A 10,665-nucleotide genomic window follows, 5' to 3' on the forward strand; every position below is an offset into this window, starting at 1 on the left:
GACATTTATCTTGATAACAACGCGATTTAAAGAAAGTCAGTGGCTCAGAAGATGAAGGATGCGCGTATCTTTGTTGACATTTGAACATCTAATCGCTTGGAATTCAGAAAAAAAATATAAAAATATTTCATCCTTTGACAGAAAAGCAATAAACATAAAAATACAAGAAATTACAATGACACTCCGTCTTTCCGCCGGCGGCGCTGGAATTTAAAAACCCTAAAACAGAAACTCTAGATTCAAGCAATTCTTTTTCTTGAGAAATATGCAAAATTTAGTTTGGTTTAAATTTGACATTTTAGACTTTTTTTTTCGAAAAATAGCGAACGCAGCGTCAGCGTGTATTTGCGATACTCCCAGAGGAATGTCACATTATCTACACTCCTTGACATGCTATCTTGATTTATTATTGTTATTCGAATGGTGGAGAAAGAAAACTTGTCAACATGCCACGTACATAAATCAATTTTCTTTCACGCACTAAAAGGGTTTCGCTATTATCTTCAAGGATGTATGATGTTCTCAGCGAGAACGATAAAAAAATAAAAGAAGGAACGTTTCGGATTTGATTTTTAGTAATTGGGTTTCGAGTAAATTTTTTATTTTGGCTTTTCTGAATAGAAATTATTTTTCTAGCGGGATTCTGAGGTGTTTGATTGCCGACGTCCCATAATAAGGGAATAAATTAAATTTTTTGAAGCATCCTTTTTTTTAATAAAAATCTTCGCCACATTTGTATTTGTCAACAATGTAAGATGGTATCCTTCTTTTATTTAAATAAAATCAATTTAGAAATCTGTCTGAGAAGGAGATGAGACTTGAAATTCAATTTATGTAGAAAATTGTCCGTTTAAAGAAAGGGGTGCATAAATTCAACATATTAACTTAAATTTTTCGGTTGTTCGTTGGCACTTTATAAATACGTCACCGTTTTATAATAAAAGCGATGGATCTTAAAGCTTGTACCACATTAAAGTTTTTCTTTCACGAAAATAGATTCAGCAAAGTAAATCTTTTTATCAGATTCGGTATTGAAACTATCCCTAAACGGAATCAAGAATACATATGAGTTCTAAGTCACCAGGCCCTGCTTCTGTAGAGCTGAAGTGCCACAAAATTTTATTTGCAAATTTGTTTTGATATTCAAAACAAAATTTATAAATATATATAAATATAATTTAAATATAGATAATAATAACATAAAGTGGTTCTTATCATCATGTTCACTCATTCACTCTCGTCGACTACCAAGACTTAATTTAGCTGATTTGTGAAGCCAACAATATACTTTTAAAAAATGTTCAAAATAAATAAAACAATGTCGCAAAATTTGTAGTGATTTAGTAAATTATTAAATTCATTTTTAACAATTTACTAGACTTAATGGGACGTTAAGCTAATTTTAAACGATTTTAGCATCTTACTATCTCTTAACAATTTGTTAAAGTTAAAATCACGGAATCGCCACTTTATCTTTTAGTAATTTGCTGAATCCATATGACATCTCTACAATTATTCTTATAAGAGCAGTGGTTGAATAGGTCCAGTCAACAGTTGAGAATTTCAATTAGGAAGTCCGTTTAAGCTTGGTTGGAACTGTCACTTTGTAAACATGTTCGGCTACTCGTTTTTAATAAAAGCCAAATAGCAATTTACTAGTTAGCCAAGTTTAAATTTATCCACTCCCGTGAAAAATTACTAAAATTTAGTAAATTGCTAAAATTTAGCAAATTGCTATCAAGTAAATTTGTAATCCTCCTAACAATTTGTAAAGCTTTTAAAATTTTGCGCCAATGTTTTTTCTAAATTCAATTGTTAAAGATTCTGAAAAGTATAAATATCATCAGTTCTTTATCGTTTAAGTATTTCTCACTTATTTTTGGGAAATACTCCTCAGTGAATAATGTGTCTTTTTTAAACCCTTTGTAAAATTGAAAAAAAAACTTCATGACTTTGAGATGTATTGTGACTAGAAAAATTGTCAAATGTTTGCACTCATAAGCAAATGTATCCTAAATGCTTTGAAAGTAATTAATTTGTTTTCGTCATCTTATTCATTATTAACTGAAGAATGAGAGAAAAATAAACCCTTCAAGCTAACGAAACCCTATTAATGAATAAATTAACAATTTAAAGCGAATAAACCAATATTTACAAAACTATAAGTTATTTAAAAGAAAAAAATGTGTTTCTGTTCCATAAATACTTTTAAATTGTGTAATTATTTCTGACTTTTGGAACACGATACTGTTTAAAAAAATACAAACTTTTAATTTTAATGCTTAATTAAAATTTAGGGTAGATCTTTTGTACTGCATACAAATTTTTTTAGGGAGTTTTAAATCTTATTTTTTTAATTAAAACATCGCAACTTTATGTTCTATTTATTTACAAATACATTTTTTAATTATCAACACATGACAGATATTTGGAAAGACATGAACATTTTAAGGATCTTCTCGAAAGCAATATTACTTATTATTAGGACCCGGATTCTCATGCTCTAAAAAACAAATAATAAGCCGCTAAAAATTGTCCTTAACATTACTAAATATGCCATTAAAAATAAAAATATATCAAACAAATCCAAAATATTCTGCTGAACTTTTCAAAAAGAAAATGAAAATACGTACCTTGAAATAATAAAAAAATATACATACATAAAACTCCCGGTCCAACGATTTTCTAGAGGCTCGTAAAATTGAAAGCAATGAGGAGATTGTTCCTTTTTTCAATATATTCTATATTCATCATCAACATACATACCTATTCCCATTTAGTTTTAGGGGCCCAAACATTTAAGATCATTCATGCTTTGCAATCGGGCCCCTGTTTGCTTGTTATCTACCAATACATCAGTCACAAGCTTGCCGATCTGGGCCTCTGATTATTATTGGCTTACATTTTTGGTAATATTCAATGAAAAATTGGACTATTGAAAGAAAGTTGTAATATTATTATTTGAAGAATTTATTTAGTTTAAAGTTAATTTCAAATTTATTTTATTTCGAAAATTTGTAATGTCAAAATAAGGAAACTTAAAACAAAACACAAATATTTATTTCGGTTTCTGTTTTTATAAAGTTTCTTTTCCTCTATTTTTATTTTTGCGGAAACGAAATTTTTGATTCGGTTTTGGGGGACCGGAAAATCCCACGCGGATTCCTTCATAATCTTTCCGATACAACATGGGCAGCTAGAATTGAGGCACATGATTTGCAAATCATCTGCAAAAACCTTAGAACATCATTAGAAGCCTTAAGTAGTATTAATTTAACTGCTGAAGCTCGAAGAGATGTAAATGGCGGTTTTAAAATATATACACAAATTTGAATGCGTCCTGATGTCTTCGATTTGGTGCAAGGTTTTTAGCGCTATAAATAAAAGAAGTATCTTTCTTCGAGCAAAAACATGACTACTCGTATTGACGGTGAAATTCAAAATCTCGACAACTTGATCTCCGATTTTAACATTATTCAGAACTGATTGGATACAATTTTATTTGAATGAAAAGCATTAGCTACTGGATTAGGGGATGATGAAAATCGAGGAGCCGGGAAGCAAATTGAAACAGACGAAAGAATAAACTTTAGGAGAAACACCTTTTACGTCATAGTTGAGTCAATTATATCTGGAATTTCTCGTCAAATCGATACGATGAACGATTTAATGCTACATTTTCATTTTTATGGCAGTTTTCAAGAATGGACAAAAATTCCGCTACAATCGACCGTATTATGAGTTACTAACATGCCGTTGGCAATATTGAATTGAATGTATGATTCTGTTCAGAATCTGATCTTCTCGCATGTATAGACTTATTTTCTATCATTCCTCCATTTCAAATTAACTGAAAGGTACCCGTGAGATTGATTTGATGATTAACACTTTTTTTACGGTTCACTTTGCAACCAAAAATTATTATTTCCGTTAATTCCAATCGATTTAATGCTATTTGAATGAAATTAGAACGTACCATATCAGTAGGCCAGTACCGGAATTCCTCTCGACGGCCCTGGATACCTACAACTACATGTGCAACAAATCGACCCTGTATATCAATGGTTTCATCAATTGAAACCCACAACAAATAATTTATTTGATTTATTTAAATCTCATCGAAAACCCAAAAAATATGCAGGCAAAATATGCTTTTACTGTTTAAATGTACCTACTTAATAAGGCATATTAAAATATGCAAAAATATGCACCAACGATTAAATGCCATTTCAAAGCAAATTGTTTAATATGAAAAACTCACTGATTCTTTTGCTTCTAAGGCTGCCCAAAAAAAATATGCATTTGCATCGAAAAACGGGCCCTGCTTATTATAATATTTTGTATGCACCTAATGTTGTATAACATTATGCTTTAGGTATACTGTAAAGTAAATAATGTGTATAAAATATCAGTCTCGAGAAGATCTCTCAAATATTCACAACTTCCGAATTGTCTGTCAAATTCAATTCATTCAACATAAAAAGAACACTAATATTCTTGTTAACTATTAAATGTAATATTTGCTATAAGAGAACAGACATTCTTCTTTGGGAAACTGTATCATATTCGAAACTGGGAAATAAACAGAACAATTGAAATGAGTTATAACGTGAAATAAGTTTTTGTTTTTAGATAACTTGAGATTGTCCAAGGCTACGAAATAAGTTTTAACATCTTACACCTTTTTTCTCGTAACTGTATGTACGTTTTAAAGTTATATGTTATTTTAATGTTGAATCTGAATTCCGTTTTTACTTATTCAATTATATTACACCGGTTTTTTATTGTAAAATATTTTGAAAACTTGATGGCCTTTTGTCACGACAAACTCGTTATCAAAATTGTTCACTTTTTTCTGTTCAAGACCGTTTTAAAATTATGATTCTGTGTTCTTATGAGAATTTTTCCAAAAGAAAATCAAAGAATGAAATTACTTTTACTAAAAATTAAAGATGCGAATTAAGGTTTGAAATAATCATACAAAAAAAATGAATTGTTTTTTTAATTCGCAAATTTACTTACAATCATAAAACAATAAAAAGAAATTACTTATTCATATGAATTTATAAAAATAATATCTAAAAAGTATTGTACGTACAAAAATTAATTTTTAAGTCAACATCAAACTAAGGTCATGAATCATGAAACATTTCGGAAAAGTTAAATTTGATTTCCAGATACCAAAACTTGTTTACCAGTTTAATTAAAACACAAATGAAAAAATCTTTAAAATATTTTGCATATTTAATTGAAAATAATCAATGGGTAGTCTTTGTATTTATTCACCAATTAAAGTAATAAAGTTGTTCACCTTTATCTAAAAACCATATTTATGATTTAAAAAAATGTATTAACACATTTTTTGCTTTCAACTCATACCAAATAAATATCAAAATATTTGAAAACTTCTGTTTTAACAAATATTTCATTTTGCGAAAAATGTTCTTGTTTTAATTATTCTTTCATTTTGAAAACAGTTCAATGATTTAAATAACATATAGAATTTTTTTTAATTATTTTACTATTTTGTTTTTATTTTCAGATAAAGCAGAAAAAATTCATGCATCAGCAGAAGTCAGGAAAAATTCCTACAACAATGAACTATACCCTAACTCATCACCTCACCAATGAATTTCACGAACGGAATCAATATACTTTTATCTTTATGTTGTTGCTCTGGCTTGCTACATGCTCCTCTATAGAATCTACAAATAAGCACGGTTATATCCTCAATTATATGGAGGCTGATTAACAAAACGTCAAACCTTCGCACCATCCACCGATCCGACCATATGAGTATCCCTTATTCCAATTTTTGTTATCCTTATTGCAACACAAGCGTTTGATGACTTGTCAGCAGAATCGACTTGGAATGGTATTCCTGGGAGGATAATAATGAACCATCAGACACCAGATCAAAAAGGATGTGTACGTGAATCCGCTATCCGCATGGATGGAGTTCCACAGTGGTTATATTCAATTTATTTTTCTATAGTAGGTGACTCAAGCTTCTATATAAAGAACTGTATGGGATAGGTACATATACACAACTGTTGTTTGGGCAAAATAGAAGGATACAAAATTGTAAACAAGTCAAAGTCTAGAATGGTCCTGTTTTTTTTCGTTTTCATAACAATGGCAATTCATACAATGTTATGTTCATGGCTTCAGAACTGGGAGTTTATAAAAAGAGAAATATACAGAGGTACATGTATCGAAATCCAAAATATAATTTAGAACTCTGAAACCCTTGAGTAGCGTGGTGAATCCCTCTCACAGATACTGCCAATCAGGGATAAATGTAGCTATGGCTATGAGTTTCATTCGAAAGAAAACCTATAGTCACGTAGATATCCTGGCAAATAGTTATATTCTGAAACTGATACTCATTGACATGGGAATTCTTTTTATACTTAAGTATTTTTTTCCTCCATTCTGTTCCATTTTTTACGAATCTCCAGTGCACTCTTCAAAGACAAAGGCTCTTAAGAATACAACAAACCCAAGCCTCGAATCACACAAAAAAAGAAGAAAAATAGAAAAAACAAAGAAAAATTAAGTAAGCCCAACAATCCCAACCCCTAAGGATACAGCCCCGAGCCACCCCTTTTTCAATTTGAATTAAAAATGAGATGCAAATGTGTTCCGAATGAACAGGATCTCATCCACAGGGATGGAGGCAGCGTGGTGTGGGGGTAAAAGCTTGAAGAACAATTGAATAATAATATAACCCAGATATAAGAATCTCAACTATATTTAAACAAACACTTCTGGTACTCGCTCTGCACTGCGTTCTGCTGGCTTCAGCTCCTGGCTTGAAGGTTTTACCTGGCAACATAAAACAGGAATGGATAAGGGTCAGGACTTTATTGCTCTATTAATATTGATATCTGCATATAGGTTTGTATATATTAAAAGGTAACAGACGTGGTAGAGAGGTTCTATATGGGTTTCCAATTAGGATCCAGGTAATAAGCTTTTAAGTTAAAAAAAAGTGGAAGGATAACCATTTGAAAAAATTCTGATTTAATTTTGATTGGATTGTTTGCGATGCAATGTATTCGGCGAAAAAAAGGTAATGAGCTGTGATATCTCGGAGAGTCAATTGACCCAACTTAATCCCTTTTCCATAAATTCTAGGTTTTAAAAAGCTTTTTTTAAAAAATATTAAATTTCATAAAACTAATTCAGACATTTGTTTTACATTGCTGATTTTCATAATCTTGAATTGTCTTAAGAGAGTACAAAGTTTTTACCTTAACTAAACAAATGAAAATATATAAAATGTATTGACATTATTCGCCCTTGAAAAATTGTTCGTACCAAAATTGTTGGAATTTCATATAGATCCAATTCTTAAAATAGTTTAGCAATAACAGAATTGCTCTTGGCATGTTCAATAATGCAATCTTTTAGTTTTTCACGTGCCATTTCCGCTACAAAGTTTTTTTTTATTCCAGGTTGATAATAATAATTTTCTTACTTCCGCAAACCTTAAACTTCCAACAAAGTCTTCACAAAAATACTTTAATAACTGATAAATAGAACTTACTATAAAAACTTATTTCAATTGAACAATTTAAACTTTTATTTAAACTGAGGTTCCACACATTTTACCTGAAGCACTTTAATAAAATTCAATGTTCCAATAAGATAATCCAAATGTAACAAAATATTTCTATATAATTATATTTTTGCTACCTACTGGTATATCAATTCATTTTCAAACAAAAAAGTTAATTCCAAAACTTTGCAGTTGAGTGCAACAACTAAGCTCACTACCTATAGGTTTCCAATTCCTACAAATTACCGTTATATCACAATTTCTATAGCATTGAAATAATTCTACGAAAACCATACACAAGAAAGTTGAGTTTTTGTTTTGTATAAAGGGTGTTTTCATTTAATAGAGGTTGGATTTTTTCAATTGTCAAAGGACTTTTTTTAGTGACAGTTAATTTGACAGCAAATATCAGATGATTTTTGATAAGTTTTTTTGCCTTTTCATAAAAGTCAGCAGTTTGAAACGCCAAAAATTAAGCTCTTCATTAACCAAACAAATGTTCATTAATAATAATTGGTATATTTGATTTAATTTTTAAATTTCAATACTTACATGCCTCAAAGAAACATCCTGTGAATTGTGGAAATTCAAATGATTTATGACTTTAAACTTTTCAGGGATGCGTTTTGGCATTTATGACGGATGTAATATTTTGGAAACATTCTACGTGAAAATAAACAATTTTACCACCATGTTTTCATGGTTCATGATATATTGTTGTGGGAACTATGGGAAATCCTCAAAATCCTTCTGTTGAAGTACAAAGGATGCAATCCTGATGCGAACAGAAAAACTATGCTACATACAAACTTTGAAAAAAGTTCCACAGCAACATGAAAACTCGTGGATATGAGGATTTATTTACATTCAACTGAATTTTTTCAAGGGTTTTTATCATATTTTTAGGTTTTTATTTTTAGAATGGAAAAGAAAACATACATAGAATAATTCTTTTTGAAACTAGGATTAAGCTAATTTAGAAGTTTTTTTTTTACTTTACGTTGCAAAAAAGTATCGACTTAAAACCACTCACGCGTTCTTTTAATTTTTCATGTTTTCAATTGCTCTTTTCAAGATGGTTTGCAACATTCTATTTTTGTACTTTGTATTAAAATGTGAATATTAAATAAAGTTCTAGGCGGAAGTACTGAAGAACGGAAGAGAAATGAAGATTATACCACCCATGTTTCGAGAATTTGTACTCCCTTCTTCAGGTTGTATCTTTATTAATATTGTGAATATTAAAAATTTGCATCTATTAAAATATATTAAGCTGATAGCTTACACAGAAGTTGAGTTTTATTATAAAAACAGCCTACACAAAATCATTTCATTATAATAAATACAATACTTAACAACAATTACATTAAATTTATCTATTTGCTAAATTCATTTCGCGAAATAATATTAAGGGTGTGTTGGAAAAACATTAAGCTTAGGGCGAGGACACAGTTTATTGCTGGTGGAAAAATGTTCATTTAAATTTATCAACTTCAGTGTAATTGAATTCCGACTAATTTTCTTATTCAACAATTTAAGTTTGCGTTCAATTCTCAATACAAAGAAGGTTCTTGGAAGCAATAAGCTAAGTGATTTTTGTATTTAAAAATATAATTAAAAAGAGTACTAGCCGAAAAATACCATGTAACCAAATTTCTTCATTAAAGTATTTCAAAATAAATACAAAATTTCCAAAATTAGTTTCATACGTACCCAGGAAAATCTATAATTTCTAGCAAAACAAACTCGAATTTTACAATTAATTATACAAAAATTAAGGAAATATATTTGTTATCAAACAAACTACTACAGCTTTTTATAGATTAAAAACACACTTGGATTGAATAAGAAAAAGTAATAGCATCGATTTTTTAAATCTAATTTTATTTAAGATATTCTTAGCATACTGAAAATGTTAAAAAATCACTCTGAGTTCACCCGCAACTAATTCAACGGACTCAGTAATCAGCAATGAATATTTATTGTTAGAGAACAGAAGTCTTTAGTAATCAACCAGAAGCTGTTGCAAATATTTAGGTTACATTTATTATAAAACGGGTTCTTGCAATTTTAACAATACAAACACTTTAATTAGTGAAATTGTAAGCAAAAAGATTGAAATCTTCCCATTTCAGACTTAAGATTCTGTTGGTTTGTATTGCATTATTCTTGAACACACCCATGAAATTTAAAAAAAAATCTATTTGATTGGGGAATGTGTTTGGTTTTTTAATGATTTGCTTATGACTTCAACACTTACAGTTTTTAGCAGCTTGTAGAGAAACCTTCTTGACAAAATTATAAAAATGACACATTGCTTTTTAGCGTAAATTCGTTAGGATTTAATAAAAAACAGTAAAGAAATTTAGTACTATGTAGACTTTATGTCCTTGTTTACTTTTTTAAATTATTTAAATCAACGAAGCACGAAAGTGTTAAATGTTAAGTGAAATTAACATAGGAATTATTAAAAATGACAAAGTATCAACACCTAACTAAAATTCCTCCTAAACTTAAAAACTGCCAACGCGCAGTGTTACAAGAATTTATCACTTTCCACTTTTCGATAGGGTATTTCTACATGGAAACGGAAACAAAAATGATTCCGAAAATATTTTTTTCTCGGAACATCCAGGGGAAATAACGTACTTCGAATATCGAGCTGAAAATGACATTTCAAAGAACAAGTTCTGCACAATTTTTTTAATAAATTCAATTAAGCGAGAGTACGAAAACTAAGCAATTTTTTCCGACACAGTAATTTTCAGAAAACAATGCATTTCAAATAAACCCTTAAACTCCGGCTTTCTCTCTTTATATATTTTTTTTCTTTTTAATAAAAAACATATTTTGATTGACAAGAAAAACTAAAAGTAACAATTCATTACCAACAGAAGGAAATTGCTGGTGGTATGGTGATATTTTCTGGCCACAATCTCCCTGGTTTTATTCTGTCCGAGAGCTTTTGTTATTTTTGTTCTTAATCCCCAAACAATTAAAATAATATCCATCTCTGTCAACTGCTTAAAAAACTGGAAACAATGTTGTGTTTCATAAGAGAACATCCCCCGAGGCAACCAAAAAATGAATTACTTTCAAGT

At 29.6% G+C, this 10,665-nt stretch overlaps 1 protein-coding gene across 2 annotated transcripts in view; it reads left to right on the plus strand.

Moving 5' to 3' along the window:
* Nucleotides 1-8,848, plus strand: part of LOC129942846 (prolactin-releasing peptide receptor) — a 141,751-nt gene extending 132,903 nt beyond the window's left edge. For both annotated transcript variants that reach the window (XM_056051940.1, XM_056051941.1), the window contains exon 3: nt 5,543-8,848. The gene's annotated coding sequence lies outside the window, so the exon portion shown is untranslated. The remainder of the gene's footprint in view (nt 1-5,542) is intronic.
* Nucleotides 8,849-10,665: the final 1,817 nt, after the last annotated feature.

This window comes from Eupeodes corollae, chromosome 1, assembly GCF_945859685.1.
Source record: "Eupeodes corollae chromosome 1, idEupCoro1.1, whole genome shotgun sequence".
In the NCBI taxonomy this organism is placed as follows: Eukaryota; Metazoa; Arthropoda; class Insecta; order Diptera; family Syrphidae; genus Eupeodes; species Eupeodes corollae.